This window comes from Melozone crissalis, unplaced genomic scaffold (genome assembly GCF_028551555.1).
Source record: "Melozone crissalis strain CALT ecotype California unplaced genomic scaffold, PUWL_Pcris_2 ptg000094l_1, whole genome shotgun sequence".
Taxonomy (NCBI): Eukaryota; Metazoa; Chordata; class Aves; order Passeriformes; family Passerellidae; genus Melozone; species Melozone crissalis.
The window spans coordinates 63,374-81,648 of NW_026535871.1; the positions used below are offsets into that span (position 1 = coordinate 63,374).

At 43.4% G+C, this 18,275-nt stretch overlaps 1 pseudogene; it reads right to left on the reverse strand.

Annotated features, from left to right (window-relative positions):
• Positions 1-5,582: 5,582 nt before the first annotated feature.
• LOC128947299 (general transcription factor IIH subunit 2-like) lies at positions 5,583-15,696 on the reverse strand (annotated as a pseudogene).
• Positions 15,697-18,275: the final 2,579 nt, after the last annotated feature.

The following is an 18,275-nucleotide window of genomic DNA, read 5'->3' on the forward strand; positions in this document are numbered from 1 at the left end:
TTCATTCTCTTTACTATGTCTGGGATGCTTAAATTCCTCAAGTTCAGAAATCATCTGATACACCTTTTTGTTTCACACAACTCATCTGGAGTTTGATACACCTAATTATGTTCATATGATACTCTTACTTATGGCAATATTAGCTAAACTCTGGGTCTAGGAAAGTCTGAAAGCTATTCAGAGCAACATCACTCAAATCAAGCTATTCAGTATGAAACAGAGGTCATGTGGACAGCCGTAATTCTTGAACAACATTTTGCAACTTTATCAAAACATTGGGAAACCAGGAACCATATGAAATTAAGAGGACAGATTGTTTTATATACAATATATATACAATATATATACAATATATATACAATTTATATACAATACAAACTCCTGAATAGAAGGAATGAATTTTAAAAAAATAGTTGTGGTTGTAAAGCGATCGTGGTATAATATTATTAACCTATGGGGCTAACATTTATGGTTACCATTACACCATAGGAAATAGTTTCAGTGCCAGAATACTTAAAATCAGCATTCAGATCTGCTCATCAGTAAATCTCAATCAAACAATCTCATTTGAATTAGGTGAGACTGAGCTGCCCACACATAATGTTTACAAAAGACTAATAAATATTGAACTAGCAAAATAAAGGTCAGTTTTAGTTTTAACTTTTCAAACTAGTTAACAGAGTGATCTTCCCTTCCTTCTCACCTTCTTTGAACAGTAGCTCAATGAATATTCCATTTGTTTAAGAAAACAGTGTTAGTAACCACAGATCAGAATCAGGCCCTAAATAGATAAAAACAAGTAGCATAACTAGTAGCTGGGAAGCAGGACTGACTGAAACTATTAAGAAATAAACCCCTATCACTTCTTGGAGCTCTAGGTCAATATGGAAGACTGTGTATCTAAGCCATCAGAACTGCAAGTTTATTTTTGTTAGAGAAGTGAGAAACCTCTTGTGCACAGTGACAACTCTAAATGTCCCTTCTTGCTTAACAAAAGAGATTACCTCAGGCAAGGTAAGAATCTTGCAATGAAAAATCCCAATATCCATCAGAATTTGTGTGCAGGACCCAGAGGTGCTAGGCAGTCTGCAAGCACGCAGGGTGGATCACTTCTGCCCAGAAGGGCTAATATGAAATGCATCACCAGCTTTTGGTTAGGAGCAATTGGAGCTGGCTTATTATTTTAGTCAGAAAAAAAGCCTGAAAAATCCTGTCTTGCTGTGTGTTTTATCTTCCATTGCGGAAAACTAAAACAGCAGCAGCAAATAAACCTTGTACCAATTCAATTTGGAAATCACAAGTTCAGCAAAAACAGAGACACAACAAATTATTGAAGTTACCAGTTTTGAAAAGACCTGTATAGGAAGACAAGGTGAACTAGAGGTGTAAATAAGATTTTAAAATTGAATGAGTTTTCTAAGAAAGCTTTAAAACAGACAACTTACAAGGTGAAGATATAACAGAGATTTAGAATGTCATTTAACCATGGGAATTCAAACCAGGGAACAAGGCTGCTCACCTCTGGGACAAATCCTCCAGCTCCCCAGTGTCGCAGACATTTTTTCACAGAAATCCTTTCTTTCAGATTTCTGCATTTTCTGGGAGGCCAGAGGCCTCAGAAGACAAGGTAAACAATTATTATCAGAGGCTGTGGAATGTAACAGGGGTTTCTTGATTGGCTCATTTTCTATGTTTATAATTAAGGGCCAATCACCAGTGCAAGCTAGGGGACTGAGTCCCTGGACACAACTTTGTTTTAGATTCTTTCTTTTCTATTCTTAGCTTAGCAGCATCTGCAAACTTCTCTCTTTATTCTATTTAGTATAGTCATAATGTATTTTATATCATATATCAATAAATCCAGCCTTCTGATCAAGAAACAAGATTCATCGTCTCTCTCACCAGCAGTGACCCCCCCCCCAGGGCGCAGTAACACCCCAGGAAATCTGCTGGAGTGCAAGGAACTGATGACTATTGCAGCAGCAGGTGGACCAGGCCCCACAGAAACCTTTCCCACAGCTGTGCTCACGATGATGCCAGAAGGCACCGAAGGCCTGTTCCATAAATCAACAGGGATGCAAAGATACATGAGGAGCGGGACACACACAGGCTACCCAAAACAGGCCCCAAGCAGGAAGGAGAAATGTGTAACAGAGGCTGTGCATTATCCCTACAGCAAGGATGCCAGGATGATGAGGATGGCAAAGGCCTTGGCCATGTCCTCCTGATCCACAAACATGGCACAGGTAAAACAGGCCAACACCACAGACCCATCACTTCTTCCCTTCCTTCCCATCTAGAAATCGGCCCATGATATTTTGGTGGTAACATCAGTGAAAGTGACAGAGGTTATGAGAGGTTATTGAAAAACTTTGCAGACTTTCAGAGCTCCTTCCATAACTGCCCTAATTTGTGTCTCCACTGCAAACAGTGAGTCAACAAAGAATGACATAAAGAACTCAGATTTTGCAGTTGCAGAGCTGAGGGAGCGGAGACCGAGCGGCGTGGCCAGGAAAATTCGCTTTCCTCCCCGCCGCGCCCGTCCTGTTGTTATAGGTAAAAGTTAAGTTAATTTAAAATAGGATATAGTTCAATGATATTGTAATTATGATGTTCTATTATTTGTATTATGTTAAAGGGGAAGGGCTCATTAGAATGTGCTAGAAGGGTGCAGGGTTTGGTGAAACCGGGCTCTGATGGGGCAAGGCGAGGCCCAAGAGAGATTGGATGAGACATCTGACCAATCATTCGAAGCCCTGCAGAAACGATTGGTCCAGAATGAACGGCGGTAAAGACCAATGAGAAGCCTGGAAATGGACCAATCACCATGAGGATCCAAAATGCACCAATCCTGGACCCGGGGGGGGCTGTAAGTGTGGGGAGTTCGGTTGGGTCGGGGTTCTTCTTCTTTTGGGGTACTTGTTGTTTGGGAGAACCCAGTGCACTTGGGGTGAGCGCACTGTTTTCGTTTTTGGCTCGCTGTGTGGGTGCCTGGGCTTATCCTGGGCACTCCGTTCCTTGTAGCTATTTTAATAAACGAGAACCTCTTTCTCTGGAGAAAGTCTGGCCTCGTTCATATCCGTAACACTGTCCCTGCCGTCCCTTCCACCCCCGGCCCAAGGAAACGGAATTGGTCGCTCAGCTCGGCATTGAAACGAGATGTCAAGGGATGTGGCCGCACAAGGAAAGAGGAGGCACGAAGGCGCTGAGTTGATGTTGGGTATTGGAATAGCTTTTCCCTGAAAAAGCGGAAAGGAAAGTCGGGCCGGACGCTCGTGTTTCTGCTTTCTTTCTAGTCTTCTCTAAGATATTCCTTTTCTCGTCGAACTCCTGTCTTATCTCTGAGATCTCTTTGTGTGTCCCTTGGGGAGTATCCATCCGGGTAAGGCCCGTTCCCGTCGTGACAAAGTAACGTGGCTCTTTCCCGTTTGCGCTAGTTTCCCCCCAGCACGATAAACTCATGCAAATGTAAACGCCGGCATACATGTCTCAGGAAAACCAGGGAAACCACGACGTGCGTTACGCCTCTGCACGTGAGTTCTTATCTCGTGGATTATCGCGTGGCTGGAATCTTTTCCAGGTGCCCCTCTCATACCCAAATTTCCTTTCTTTGCTTCATCCATCTCAGCCAGTTCAATGCGCGTGTAAGGGATGTTCTGCCATGGGGCCGAAGCCCACGCGCTTCGACAGCTCTTGAGCGCGCGGGGAGCTTCAAGCACGCGCGCGGGGCTTTGCTGAAGAGACGCGGTTTGCCGCCCCGGGCCTTCCCAACACCGAGGTTTCGAACTGCAGCCGATCCCGCGTTGTCGGATTTAGGGCTGTTTAGATGGTCTGGGAAGGCCCGAGGTGGCCTTGGGCAGCCCGCGCTCCAAAGGACGAGAAGGGACTTCAGATCTGTTCTCGGTCTCGGTGTTTATTAATTGCTTATCTAAAAGATTTTCTCTGGGCCTGACAGAGTTCTGCTCAGCAGTCAGCCATGGGCACACACTGAGAGCCCCTGGGGCGGCCACCTATCTTTATACCCAGAGTTACGTATACAATATTTATCATTTTTCTCCAATACCGTCTACCCTTATTAACCAGTGCACTTTTAGTAAAGACCAATCCAAAAGTGCCAACATCACCACAGAAGATGGAGGCCTAGAGGAAGAAGAAGAAGGAGAAGGGCACGCTCCAATTCCTCCATCTTACTTCTTTAGACCCCCCTGTACAGAAATCTTAAACCCTGTATCTCACACTCCAATTAACTTGTCCCTTCACCGTTCACCCCAGTGAAATCCTCCCGTCCTCATACTGATGTCATCTCCCATGTGGGATCAAAGTCCAGCCACCAGACATTTCTGGCCACATTCCAGGACTCCCGAGCCCCCCAGGGGTGGTCTCGGTCACCCTGCACCCCAGTTCAGAGAGGCTGAGATCCCACACTTCAGGATGCTTCAAAATTATTGAAAAACTGGGATTTTAGAGCTGTACAGTCACTGTCCAGGCTGAAAGCCACCAGGACTGCCAGAAAAGGTTGGAAAAATGAAGGGTTTGTGTCAGTTCTGGATTTTTTGGTGTCAAAATTTCTCAGAAAGTGCCTAAAAATATGGGGAAATTGTGAAAAATGGGAATTTTTGACAACTCAACTGATTTTGCACCCAAAATCTCTCAGGGTGTTCAAAATGTGGGAGGAAAAACAATGGGAATTTGAATCATTTCTGCTGGGTTTCAACTCGAAATCTGTGACAAAAAAAAGCTGGAAAATGAGGGCTTTGCGTGGATTGTGGTGAAACCCCTCAGAAACTGCCTCAAAATATGGGAATTTTAATCTCAAATTCCTTGGGGAATGTCAGAAAACCTGTAAAATATGAGGAAAACCGGGATTTTTTGCGAGTTTCTCTAGTGAGCAGCTGAGAATGCTCAGAAGCGAGGGGGAATTGGGGATTTTGAGGGTTTTTTGCAGAAGGCTCAGAAGCGAGGGGGAATTGGGGATTTTCAGGTTTTTTGCAGAAGGCTCAGCAGAAAGGTGGGATCTGGGGATTTTGATGGTTTTTTGCAGAAGGCTCAGCAGCGAGGGGGAATAAGGGGATTTTCAGGTTTTTTTCCTTTCCCCCCCCGGCCCAGCTGCAGCAGACGCAGCAGCAGCTGCAGGAGCAGCTGGAGCAGCTGGCGGCGCTGCGCGAGCTCGAGGCCTCGCGGAGGGCGCTGCTGGCCGAGCACGAGGAGCGCATCCACCTGCTGGAGATGGAGCGGCGCCGCCCGCACGACGACATCCAGGAGCTCCGGGTGCAGCTCCGGGGGGGCTGTTCAGGGGAATGGCCGCGTGTTCCGTGGGGGAGTTACTGAGGGGGGAATCAGGGGAAAACTGCACCCTTCTACAGGGATACCTACTCCAACAGAATCCCCCCTGTCAGTGCAGGAGGATTGCAGCCACCATTCAATCAAGACTGCTAACAACACGCTGGCCCATTGGGTGTCAGATCATATTCTGACTCTGTCAGTGGTTTTTGTATTTCTCCTTTTTTTATTTCTATTTTTCCTAATAAAGGTTATTCCTACTCTCATATCTTTGCCTGAGAGGTCATTAATTTCAAAATTGTAATAATACAGAGGGAGAGGGTTTACATTTTCCATTTCAAGAGAGGCTCCTGCCTTCCTTAAGTAGACATCTGTCTTTTCAAACCAAGACAGATCTACAGAAATCCACCATCTGCCAAAACCAAAAGTTTGGAACAACAGATGTGTAAAATGTATTTTCAGGGCTTCTTTTTGAAGAAGTAATGAAATGAAGATGAATCATCACATTATCATAAAAAGCAGTTTTATCACTTTCACATTTACAAATATACATGTTATTATAATAACCGCTGGAAAAAGCCATAGTTCTTTAGACAAGAACAAAAAATAGATACAGATAATTCAAGTCAATATTAAAAGTAACAAAAAAATTTAAAAATTAACATTTGCTCCTACTCCACTGTTCATCCCTCTGTAATCATCTTGTTCAGAGGTGCATCAGTTAGAGCGATGGCTGAATAAACTAATTAGATTCATGCAAGAATGACAAAGATACAGCAATTTTTAAGAAGATATGAGATCATACAGATACAGGAGCAGGGTGCTCGTGAATACAGCCAGGACAGCAGTGCAGCGAATCATGAACAAACAGACCGCATTCCACACAAAACGCGTTCTGACACACTTTGCATATGTACACCTGTGTGGGAAGGATAGAAAGCCAAGTCAAATTAGCAGAACTTATCATCATCACACTGCAGTAGGGCAACAGTTACATCGTCATGATAATGTAAACAGACTGCACTGCTAGCATCACAGAAACTCAACTGAATTAAATCTTCTGGCAGCAAATGTATTCGCAGGCTTGAGCTCAGGTCACTGTAAATGCTTCCAAATGGGAAGCTTTTTTTTATGCAGCTCCCTAGGAAATTACTTCCCACGCTTCTACAGACTTTGCAGTCTATAAATTGTGACTGTTTAACACCTAAGTCTAATTAACCATGACATTAACTTCCATAAGTATTCTTCTGGTGTTTAGAATATAATTCTAAAGGATCATCTCTATTTCTCACACCCCTCAATGCAAGTTACAATGCCTTTCAACATACTTACATTTTGATCTTTCATTTCTCCCTGGCAGCCTTGACAATACCTAAAAGCAAAATTTTATATTTTAACTGAAAAAAAAAAAGGAGTCAAGACTGTGTAAATCAATGTTTTAAAAAGATCTCATACATAGTAACAATTTCTGGCAATTACTTCACCTATTCAACTGAACTCACAGATCATGGAAACTACAAGTACTTCTTAATGCCAGGGATGCCCCACACCACCCAAACACCCAGGATCTCCAGCAGTAAAGAAGCTGTTGCCAGCTATTCTTACTTTTGTGACAAAAAAGTTATGGAATCTACAAGCACACTCATTATCACAAGTAAGATTTGCATACCGTTCCCCTTTGTATTCTTCCAGTGGAACTTCCTGAAAGGCATCTAAAGGAAACAAGTGATGGTAAGACCGAGCCAGGTGAGGTGCAGACACTAACGTAAGACCTGCAAACAGACACCAAAATTGTTACAAGGGAAGATTTACTGAAAAGCTTTTCTGTATAAAATAAGGTAAAAAGGAAAAATAATATTTTTAATTACTCAGCGGTTGACAGCTTCTAAGAACTTTAAAAAGTAAAATTACTTGTTCCATTACCTAAACTTGTAATCCAGTTTTAAATCCAAACACAAAGAACAAGCAAATCGATAAAATTTCTACTGAAAAGGTTTAACTCAGCCTTCAGAAATACATTTACAACACACAGTGGTGAAGTTAGGAAGCTCCTTTTGGCAATGATGGCTCTGCTGTATCACACCACCAGCTAAAATGATGCCCTGTTACAAACTCTACTACAGCTTGCTGTACTACTGCCAAAACCACGCCACAGTCCCATCTCAGCTAACACTGGTCTGCTGGTTTTAAAACAGTTCGTTTTTGTCACACTAACTACCATGTGGCTGTGTTTTGGATCTATGCTGGAAATAAGGTTGATTAGGCAGGAGTGTTTCCTTTACTGCTGAGCAGTGTTTACACACAATCAAGAAGGCCCTTTCTGTTTCTCACTCCACCCGTGAGTAGGCTCGGGGGTGCACAAGGCATTGGGAGGGGATACAGTCAGGATTGCAGTCAACACTGCACCAAGAGAACAAAGGGATATGCCACACCATGTGGCATCATGTTCAGCCTATAAAGCTGGGTGGAGAAGGTGGAAAGGGGAGAATGTTCAGGACGATGGCATTTACTTTCTCAAGTAACTGTTACCCATGACAGAGTCCTGCTTTCCTGGAGATTCTACTGATGGGAAGTGGCGAATGAATTACTTACTTTGCTTGTCTTGTGTGCATAGCTATTGCCGTAACTTTCCAATTGCCTTTAATGCCACCTGTGAGTTATCTCACTTTTACTCTTCTGATTCTCTCCCCATCTCACCAGTGTGTGGGATAGTGTGGGGCTGAGTTGACAGCTGGGGTTAGACCATGAGAACAGGTGGGGCATGGGCTGGCACAAATGTCTCACTCACTCACTCGTACTGTACATGTCCAAACTTGTTCTCCTGATCACTGCAGCTGTGGAGAATCCACTGCAGATACACAGGATTTCTCCAGTTACACTGTCCCCTTGCTGCAATGAAACTCATGCCGGTGAGAAAAACTTGAAATTAAACTAGGATAAAGTGATCCAAGCCCATAATTATTTCATCCTGTTGCCAAATACAGGCATCCTGGTAATACCTACCGTGTTTCAGTCATATGCCTCTGGAAGCCAGGAGAACAGCACCCCCTCACAATACTAATATTATAAACCACACTAATCCTCCCTCCCACCCTCACTAGGAGCAATGGAGAGAGGCATCATTGCTTGCACAGTCCATTAACATTAACATTTGCAAGACCAAAGGGCCCCGTTTACAACTCTACAGCCTGTCTTGTGTCACTGTGCAGATTGCCCTTGGGTTCAACTTGGAAATCTTCCACCCACATACACATGGAGAGGAGAGTACTTCTGTCCTCCTGCTCCAAAGCACTCTATTGTCATGGCCTTGCACTGAGAACTCTGAAACATGAGTGTGTTAAGTTAAGTGAGGATTCTTGAGAAGTTATCATTCCCATGTGCATCACCTCTCTTCCCTATTTTGCCTTAGGTATATTCCTTATACCAATGAATATGATACAGCTTTACTGTTACAGGTACAGTCCTGAGAGACATTTCTATGAAGCTGACATCCCAGGTCACAGAAATGCAGGACTCAAAATAAGTATAGCTGAAGTTTTCTACCCCTTAACTCTCTTACCATGAACTCTTGATTCATCTGCTCACCTCTTCTTACTACTAACCACAGATTTTGCATTCCACAGCAAGCTCACAGTATTTGGCTCTGCACTGAGGACAAAAATATCCACCCAGTGTAAGACCTGGGTCACTGTTATTTTCCAATTGCCTACAGCAGAAAGAAACAATTCAGTACTTAAGAAATAATACCATGCTACTACATAAGCACAAATAATGTTTTCACATCAAATAATTTTAAAAGTTTCACTAGATTGCATGTAACAGTTTAATGTATAAGTGTCAGAAAACAATTGATATGGACAGATATCAGTGACCACATTTTCTCACAGGAACCGAAGACCAAACATTTCCATAGAAAGGAGGCAATCTTTAAAAATAAAGATATGAACAATAACTGCATGCTTGTTTCTTTTTAGAGACAAAACATTCTATTGCCTCTAAGATGCACATGGTAACTATTCTTTCAAATAGCACACTGCTGTTAGAAGTTGTTCCATTCTGAAATTCAGACTCCCCTATCACCCTGGAAAACAATGACTCTTTTCATTGAGAAGTGCACTGGTACAGTCATAAAATGAGGCCTCTATTTTAAACTTCCCTTTAAAGTCATGTTAAGAAATACATAAAAAATACTTTATTCAGATAATACTCTTCCACCCTCACAATTATCTTTTATAATGATAGTAGTAATTAAATCACGAGCTGCAAGTAATTACTCAACACCCTGTAGCACCTATGTGCCCCAATCACTGTGTAACGGAACTATGTACCATTTACTACCTTGAAAAAACTTGAATGCAAATTTTAAAACACATATTTAACAGAGGATACTTTTAATACTGGAGCTACTAATGGAAATAAAATGTCTACTAAGAAGTCACAAGACATGGCTTAGTCTTTTTTCAGATTATTTTGCAATACTTTCACTGCTGAGCAGATTTTCTAAATATGACTAATTAATATTGGATTCATACCAGTTCATTGAATTCTAATCAATGCTACTTACGCCATGCTAAAGGAAGGCTTTGCATCTTGATCAGATAGAGAAGCAATAGTATGCTGAGGAAAACCTGAAGAGAAACACATCCCATAGTAAAAATTTTAAACATGCAATAATGTGTCCATTTCTTACTTCAACGAAGAAGTTCAAAGTTTATTCTAGATACTCAGGCCTTTCTCTTTCCCATTTGTTATTACAGGAGAACTGATACACTCTTGCTATATCAAATTCTTCCCAAAGGTCTCTACCTACACCCACACCTCTCTGACTTCCCGTCAGCTGAAAAAATGTCTTTGCCATGGACTTTGTGTTAACTGAAGTGCACTGGAACCCCATTTTAGAAGAACAGTTAAAAAGTAAAATATGTGAAATGGTAGGAAAGCAGAGTGAGCAGCATACAAATGTTCACTTAAACAATAGTTTCTAATTAAGGAGGAAATATTTTTGTACGCATTCATCCAGCCTATATTCACTTTCTAAGTGCAGTATATGATAGATGAGACTACAGGACTTTTTGGAGACTGATATCTTTCTTTCTTTCCTTGTATCCTTTATTTTTTACAGATCATGAGAGGTGAGAAGTCGGTTTTTCCAACTGCTGCTCAGGCTTTACCTACGAGAAGTAAACCTTTTCATTATCTATACCTAGACATAAAAATACATGCATTCTTATCTATGAAAAGGATGGATGAAAGTGAGAACTCAATGCTCTACTTTAGCATTACAGTTCCTATACTGGTTTAACTCCAAGCTTAAATTTATTGAGAAACAGATCAAGAAAAGAAAAGGTAATCTACTTCTTGAAAGAACACTCAAGAAGTTGCTAATGTGTACTACCCACGGTTCCTAAATCAATTAATAGTTGTAATAGTTGCCTTCTGCAGGGAAAAAAGCAGAGGGAGAAATAATAGTTTTTCACCCTTCATTTCTAAGTATTAAATTTATAACAATTACTGTGCCATCAATATCGTTCCACTTCATTGTTTCCAAATTCTGTTCAGTAATTTGTCTTACTTAATAAGCTTTACTTAAAAGCTGACTACGATGCAGGAATAACATCAATCTAGCAAAATAAAAGTTAAAACAAAAAAAAATTACACAATGTCTTTACTACATGTCTTACTATTTGTATTGCCTTAACACAGAAGAGGCAATTAAAGAAAAAGAAAAAATCTCACGCTAGGAGTTTGACAAATCCATATCCTACCCATTCGAATAAGGGAGCACTCAGAAGTTGAACTGGCAGGTGGAGGACTGACACGGTGCATCAGCAGTTCCTTATAATGACTTTCATCCAAAATAATGTGGTATGTTCCTGTCACAGACAAAGAGATGCCTTACTATCAGGTTACGAGCCAAAAAAAAAATACAAACACATACTCCAAATGACAGAAAACAACTTTGGTAGAAAACACAATTTATCCAAACCTCTTCCTAAAAAGCAGCCCTGTTAATGCTACCCTAAATGACAAGTTTTAAAACTAGTAATAACAGAACGTTAAGTTAGATATGGAGACACAGAGCTTTTTCTTCAACATTTAACTGTAGTGACCATACTGCAAGAGTTACCACTGTAGCAATGGATATTAACATGTTACACTGATGAAGTTTCACACCACATAGCTTTATATATGGGACAAAAGGTGTGCAAATATATGTATTTTTTCTCTCTAGAGCTGCAGCTACCAGCTGCTAGTAATTTCACTTACTACTGTATATTTTGTGTATTTGGGCAACTCTTTAATTTTCTGCCAGCAAAATGGGAAATATTTATCCTTAAAAATTACAAAATGCAGCAATAAATATATAACAAATTACTTGATTTTGATTTTAAACCTGTGTTAGTAATATAATTACTGAACTTTAGATACATACCACCAGTTTCTCGGGCAAGTACTGTACAAACTCGAATTTCAGCACTTAGGCCGATGACAGATACTCTGATCTTTACTGCTTTTAAACAATTAAAATAGAGAAAAAAAAAGCACACTCAATTCATGTGCAGAACAAGAAACAGTAAAAACGTTTAAGTCTTAAATGAAAATTAATTGGTGATAACACTGCAACTGCCTGTGTTTTGTCCAGCAGCTTGGATGTTCAATGCAGTAGTGAAACTTCAGTGCTGTACCTTAATTAGATCATAGATGTTGGCTGGATCACATGTCGTCAGACTGCTGAGGACTACCAAAACCTCTCTGCTTGTATGTCCTGGCATGTGCCTAAGGAAAGTACACAGTTAATTTACTTATGCACACTAAACTATTTGTATGATCACATCTCCAAGGACCTTAGTGTGCTGAAGTCAGAAGATTACACGATACGAAGTCCTCTACAAACTGTGGTAAGATCCTTGTCAGAGCACCAGATTTTCCCCTTCTGAAAGCCAAACTTTCCAATATCTAAAATACAGTATTTAATTGGGTAGTTGTTACCTGGTTATTTCCTGTAATGAATCCTTTGTACCTTAGCCAAACTCACATGTAAAATTAATCTCCAAACTAGCACACTGTAGTAAATCTTCCTGACTTCTTAAAAAGCTCTAATCAGTTTTTAAGTGTAAATCCATTACTTCTAATTACTTGTTGAAAACTCTCTTCCTGCTAGTATTTAAATGGCTTTTCATGACACTGATTATCCGCTTTGTTCGGTCAGTATCTTTAGCTGTAATTCTTTTTCAGTTTTCCACAAACTGGGATGCATCTCAATACCTCACATTGCAAAAAAGTGCTCTGAATCTATCCTACCTGAAAATTGATCTTTCTGAAGTATGCCAAAACTCTCACAAGTTTATTGTGACACAATACTGTTTCTTTTCCTGTTCTCTTACATTATTAACCCCTAACTATGATCTCTCTCATACTGCAGCCCTTCAGTAATAAAGAACTGCAGTGTCTTTCATCACAATATCTACATACCATCATCAACTTGGTTTTCAAATTTCATTTCTGTAAGAAACACAACCCTAAATACAAGCATCTAGTGGTAGAAGATAAACTTCTGCACTACTGGAGTATTTAACTTAATGATTTGTACTGTAAGAGGAGAGTTGCCTTTTAAAGACTCAAGTCAGCATGATGCAAGGTGCTACTTAGAAAAAATTCTGTCTCTGCCTCTCAAAAGCCACAATCACAAAGAAAACAAAAAAACCTCCTTGTATATACTAACTTTAAAGTCTGCATGGCCAAATTTAGGGAATTATATAGAGAAGGCTCTCCACTGCAGTTCATATCCACTGCTTTCTTCAGAGCAGTTACGTGCTTTTTTGAGTTTCCTGTAAGTGAAAAAATGAAATCAATTTAACTGATACAACAAGTTAAAGAACAGAAATGTTTGAAGTGCATATGTAATGAAGTGTACTTGTACAACAGGAACTGGTTTCAGAGGCAGGTCTGTATTTTTCCTTAGAAATTGGTATTTTGATCAGAATGCAGAAAAGAGTAAAAAAGACTTTCACTCCATAGGCACTCAGATGCTAGAAAGTTTAGAAGCCAAAAAGAGTAAAATCACTGTTGGGTATCATTAAGCACTCAACATGAGCGTGACATCTCCCACAAACAGAAAGAGAGTTTTGTTTCATCTGTTATCCTCAAAGCATGGTTCAAAGATTGGCTGACCCCCAATTTCCCCCATGAAACCTGCTGAAGCCATAGAGACTGGCCTAACAGCAGGCAGGAACCAAACAAACCTTGACTTCTTAACATCTGATCAGATCTCACAAAAACCACAGATGTTGTAACGTACAAAATTAACAAACAGGGTAGAAAATTAACTATAGGGAAACCAGAACATATCAAACTTGCATTCTGGTTGAAACTTGATCACAAACAAGCACACGACGACGATTCTGGATCAAAGCAGATCAGAATGTAGATTATGGTTTCAAACAACTTGCAATAATTTATCTTTCAAATCAAAACTAATTATGATAACATCACTTCATTTTCAGCACTGTATCAGGCACAGCTTAGAACACCAAGGAAAAGGACAATAACATCTGCAATTTAAGAAAAGAATACTACTTCCTTACCTGAGAGTTCTGTCATTTTTTCAGCTCTTTTACTCTTGGTTACAATTAAGCCAATCTGAAACAGGGAAAAAAAAGACCAAACTTTTCTTAGAAAGTTTTACAGTGAGTTTATTTAGAATTTTACTGTATTTTTTTACGTCTTTATGGACCAGAACTGTTTAATCATACAAGGCTATAATAAAAGTTTTACTTCAAGTGTAACAACAGCAGCACAACTTGATGCATTAATTTATAAACACTCCCATACTTTCATTACTTTTGCCAAAAAGTACAAAAAGAAATCTTCTAAAACTTAAATTGTAGAAACAGGCAGAAACAAGAATTCACTAGACTGACGAATAAAGGATGGGAAGGTATGCATAAATTGAAAACAGTTTACTTGGTAGTGTTATAACCAAAACTACCTTTTCAAATAGTTTTCTGCTATTTGTTTCTTGCACGGTCGTACATACCTGACTAATAGGATTCTGGTCAAAGTACTCTTCAACAAAATATTCCAATAACTATAAAGAAAAGTTAAGGCAGTTAAAAACTAATTATACTTTTATTACACACATGCATTAAGTAGATGCAAAACACCTACTAAACTAAAAAAGCAAAACAAAGTAGTTGAGTAACACAAAAAGGGGGAGCGAGCCTTTTCTTTCCATTCCAGTGTTTCCATACTGGTCCGTACTAGTCCGTACTGGTCCGTACTGGTTTATACTGGTCCATACTGCTTTCTATGGATTTTATTGGATCTTATGGTGTTTTTTGGTCCACACTGGTCGATAATGGTTTATACTGGACCACACTGGTCCCTACTGGTCCCTACTGGTCCGTACTGGTCCGTACTGGTCCACACTGGTCCCTACTGGTCCACACTGGTCCGTACTGGTCCCTACTGGTCCGTACTGGTCCACACTGGTCCCTACTGGTCCGTACTGGTCCCTACTGGTCCGTACTGGTCCGTACTGGTCCACACTGGTCCCTACTGGTCCGTACTGGTCCCTACTGGTCCGTACTGGTCCGTACTGGTCCACACTGGTCCGTACTGGTCCGTACTGGTCCCTACTGGTCCCCACTCGTCCAAACTGGTCCGTACTGGTCCCTACTGGTCCCTACTGGTCCGTACTGGTCCGTACTGGTCCGTACTGGTCCCTACTGGTCCACACTGGTCTGTACTGGTCCGTACTGGTCCCTACTGGTCCCCACTCGTCCAAACTGGTCCGTACTGGTCCCTACTGGTCCCTACTGGTCCGTACTGGTCCGTACTGGTCCGTACTGGTCCCTACTGGTCCACACTGGTCTGTACTGGTCCGTACTGGTCCCTACTGGTCCGTACTGGTCCGTACTGGTCCACACTGGTCCGTACTGGTCCGTACTGGTCCCTACTGGTCCCCACTCGTCCAAACTGGTCCGTACTGGTCCCTACTGGTCCGTACTGGTCCCTACTGGTCCCTACTGGTCCACACTGGTCCACAGTGGTCCACACTGGTCCGTACTGGTCCCTACTGGTCCGTACTGGTCCCTACTGGTCCATACTGGTCCGTACTGGTCCGTACTGGTCCACACTGGTCCACACTGGTCCGTACTGGTCCCTACTGGTCCACACTGGTCCGTACTGGTCCGTACTGGTCCCTACTGGTCCCTACTGGTCCGTACTGGTCCGTACTGGTCCCTACTGGTCCGTACTGGTCCCTACTGGTCCCTACTGGTCCCTACTGGTCCGTACTGGTCCACACTGGTCCGTACTGGTTCCAGGTTCATCGAGGATTCCCAGCTCGGTTTCGTCTCCCCGGGGTCTCTCCGGGGACTCCGGGGGCTCCAATTCCTGTGAGTGTCCCCACATGTCCCCAACGCTCTCACTGTCCCTAAATCCCCTCAATGTCCCCAAATGTCCCCTCACTGTCCCCACTGTCCCCAATGTCCCCAAATGTCCCCTCACTGTCCCCAATGTCCCCTCACTGTCCCCACTGTCCCCAATGTCCCCAAATGTCCCCTCACTGTCCCCAATGTCCCCAAATGTCCCCTCACTGTCCCCAATGTCCCCTCACTGTCCCCACTGTCCCCAAATGTCCCCTCACTGTCCCCACTGTCCCCACTGTCCCCAATGTCCCCTCACTGTCCCCACTGTCCCCAATGTCCCCTCACTGTCCCCACTGTCCCCAATGTCCCCAAATGTCCCCTCACTGTCCCCAATGTCCCCTCACTGTCCCCACTGTCCCCAAATGTCCCCTCACTGTCCCCACTGTCCCCGTTTGTGTCCCCGCAAGAGTTTGGCCAACAACAACCTGGAGACTCTGCCCAGAGAGCTCCTGAGGGACATTGGGACACTGAGACACCTGTGGGTGACACCTGTGGGTGACACCTGTGGGTGACACCTGTGGGTGACACTGGGGACACTGAGACACCTGTGGGTGACACTGGGGACACTGGGGACACTGAGACACCTGTGGGTGACACTGGGGACACTGAGACACCTGTGGGTGACACCTGTGGGTGACACCTGTGGGTGACACCTGTGGGTGACACTGGGGACACTGAGACACCTGTGGGTGACACTGGGGACACTGGGGACACTGAGACACCTGTGGGTGACACTGGGGACACTGAGACACCTGTGGGTGACACCTGTGGGTGACATTGGGGACATTGGGGACATTGGGAGGATTTGGGGACACTTTGGGGACACTGGGGGGGGTTGTGGACACCTTGGGGACACTGGGGTGGATGGAGGGTCCGTGCCAGTGTTTTGTCCCTTTTTTGTCCCCTCGGTGCCACCTGGTGCCACTTTCCGTTCCTCGGGTGCCACCCCGGTGTCCCCAAGCGCCGCTCGATGGCCCCGGTGGCGCTCAGGCGCCATTTTGTGTCACTCGGTGCCACCTCGGTGCCACTTTGGGGCCTCTCGGTGTCACCTCTGGTGCCATTTTTGTCACTTTGGTGCCACTTTGGTGCCATTTAATGCCACTTTTTGCTAATTAAATGCCACTTTGGTGCCATTTGATGCCAGTTTTGTCACTTTAGTGCCACCTGGTGCCACTTAGTGCCACTTGGGTGCCACCTGGTGCTATTTAGTGCCTATTTTTGTCACTTTAGTGCCAGTGCAGTACCATTTTTGCCACTTCGGTGCCACTTTTGTCACTTTGGTGCCACTTTGGTGCCACTCGATGTCCCTTTGGTGCCACCTGGTGCCATTTTTTGCCACTTTTTGCCACTTTGGTGCCACTTAGCGCCACCTGGCACCGCCTGGTGACACTTTGGTGCCATCTGGTGCCACTTTTTACCACTTTAATGCCATTTAGTGCCACTCTGGTGCCATCTAGTACCACTTAGTGCCATGTAGTGCCACCTGGTGCCACTTGATGTCCCTTTAGTGCCACTTCGGTGCCATTTGGTGCCACCTGGTGCCACTTGGTGTCCCTTTAGTGCCATTTGATGTCACTCTGGAGCCATTTAGTGCCACTTTTTGCTAATTTAATGCCATTTAGTGCCACTTTGGTGCCACTCTAATGCCATGTAGTGCCACCTGGTGCCACCTGGCGCTGCTTAGTGCCACTTTGGTGCCACTTTTTACCCCTTTAATGCCATTTTTTGCCACTTTGGTGCCATTTAGTGCCACTCTGATGCCATGCAGTGACACCTGGCACCCCTGGCACCCCCTGGCACCCTTTGGTGCCACTTTGGTGCCATTTGATGCCACTTTTTACCACTCTAATGCCACTTAGTGCCACTCTGGAACCATCTGATGCCCCTTGGTGCCACTTGATGTCCCCGTAGTGCCAATTCAATGCCAATTAGTGCCAATGTAGTGCCACCGGATGCCACTTTTTGTCACTTTGGTGCCATCTGATGCCACCGGGTGCCACTCTAGTGCCATTTAGTGCCACTTAGTGCCACTCTAGTGCCATTTAGTGACACCTGGCACCCCTGGCACCGCCTGGCACACTTTGGTGGCACTTTGGTGCTATTTAGTGTCCCTTTGATGCCATTTTTTTAATTTAATGCCAGTTTTGCCACTTTGGTGCCACTTGGTGCCACTCTAATGCCATGTAGTGACACCTGGCACCCCCTGGTGACACTTTGGTGCCACCTGGTGCCACTCTAGTGCCACTGGATGCCATCTAGTGCCACCTGGTGCCATTGGATGTCCCTTCAGTGCCACTCTGGTGCCACTTAGCGCCACCTGGCACCCCCTGGTGCCACCTGGTGCCATTGTTTGTCACTTTGGTGCCATTTGGTGCCACTTAGGGCCCTTTAGTGCCACCTGGTGCCATTTTGTGTCACTTTAGTGCCCCTTTGGTGCCATTTAGTGCCACTTTTTGTCACTTTGGTGCCATTTGATGCCACTTAGTGCCACTCTAGTGCCATTTAGGGCCACCTGGTGCCACCTGGGTGACATTTGGTGCCATTTGGTGCCACTTTGGTGCC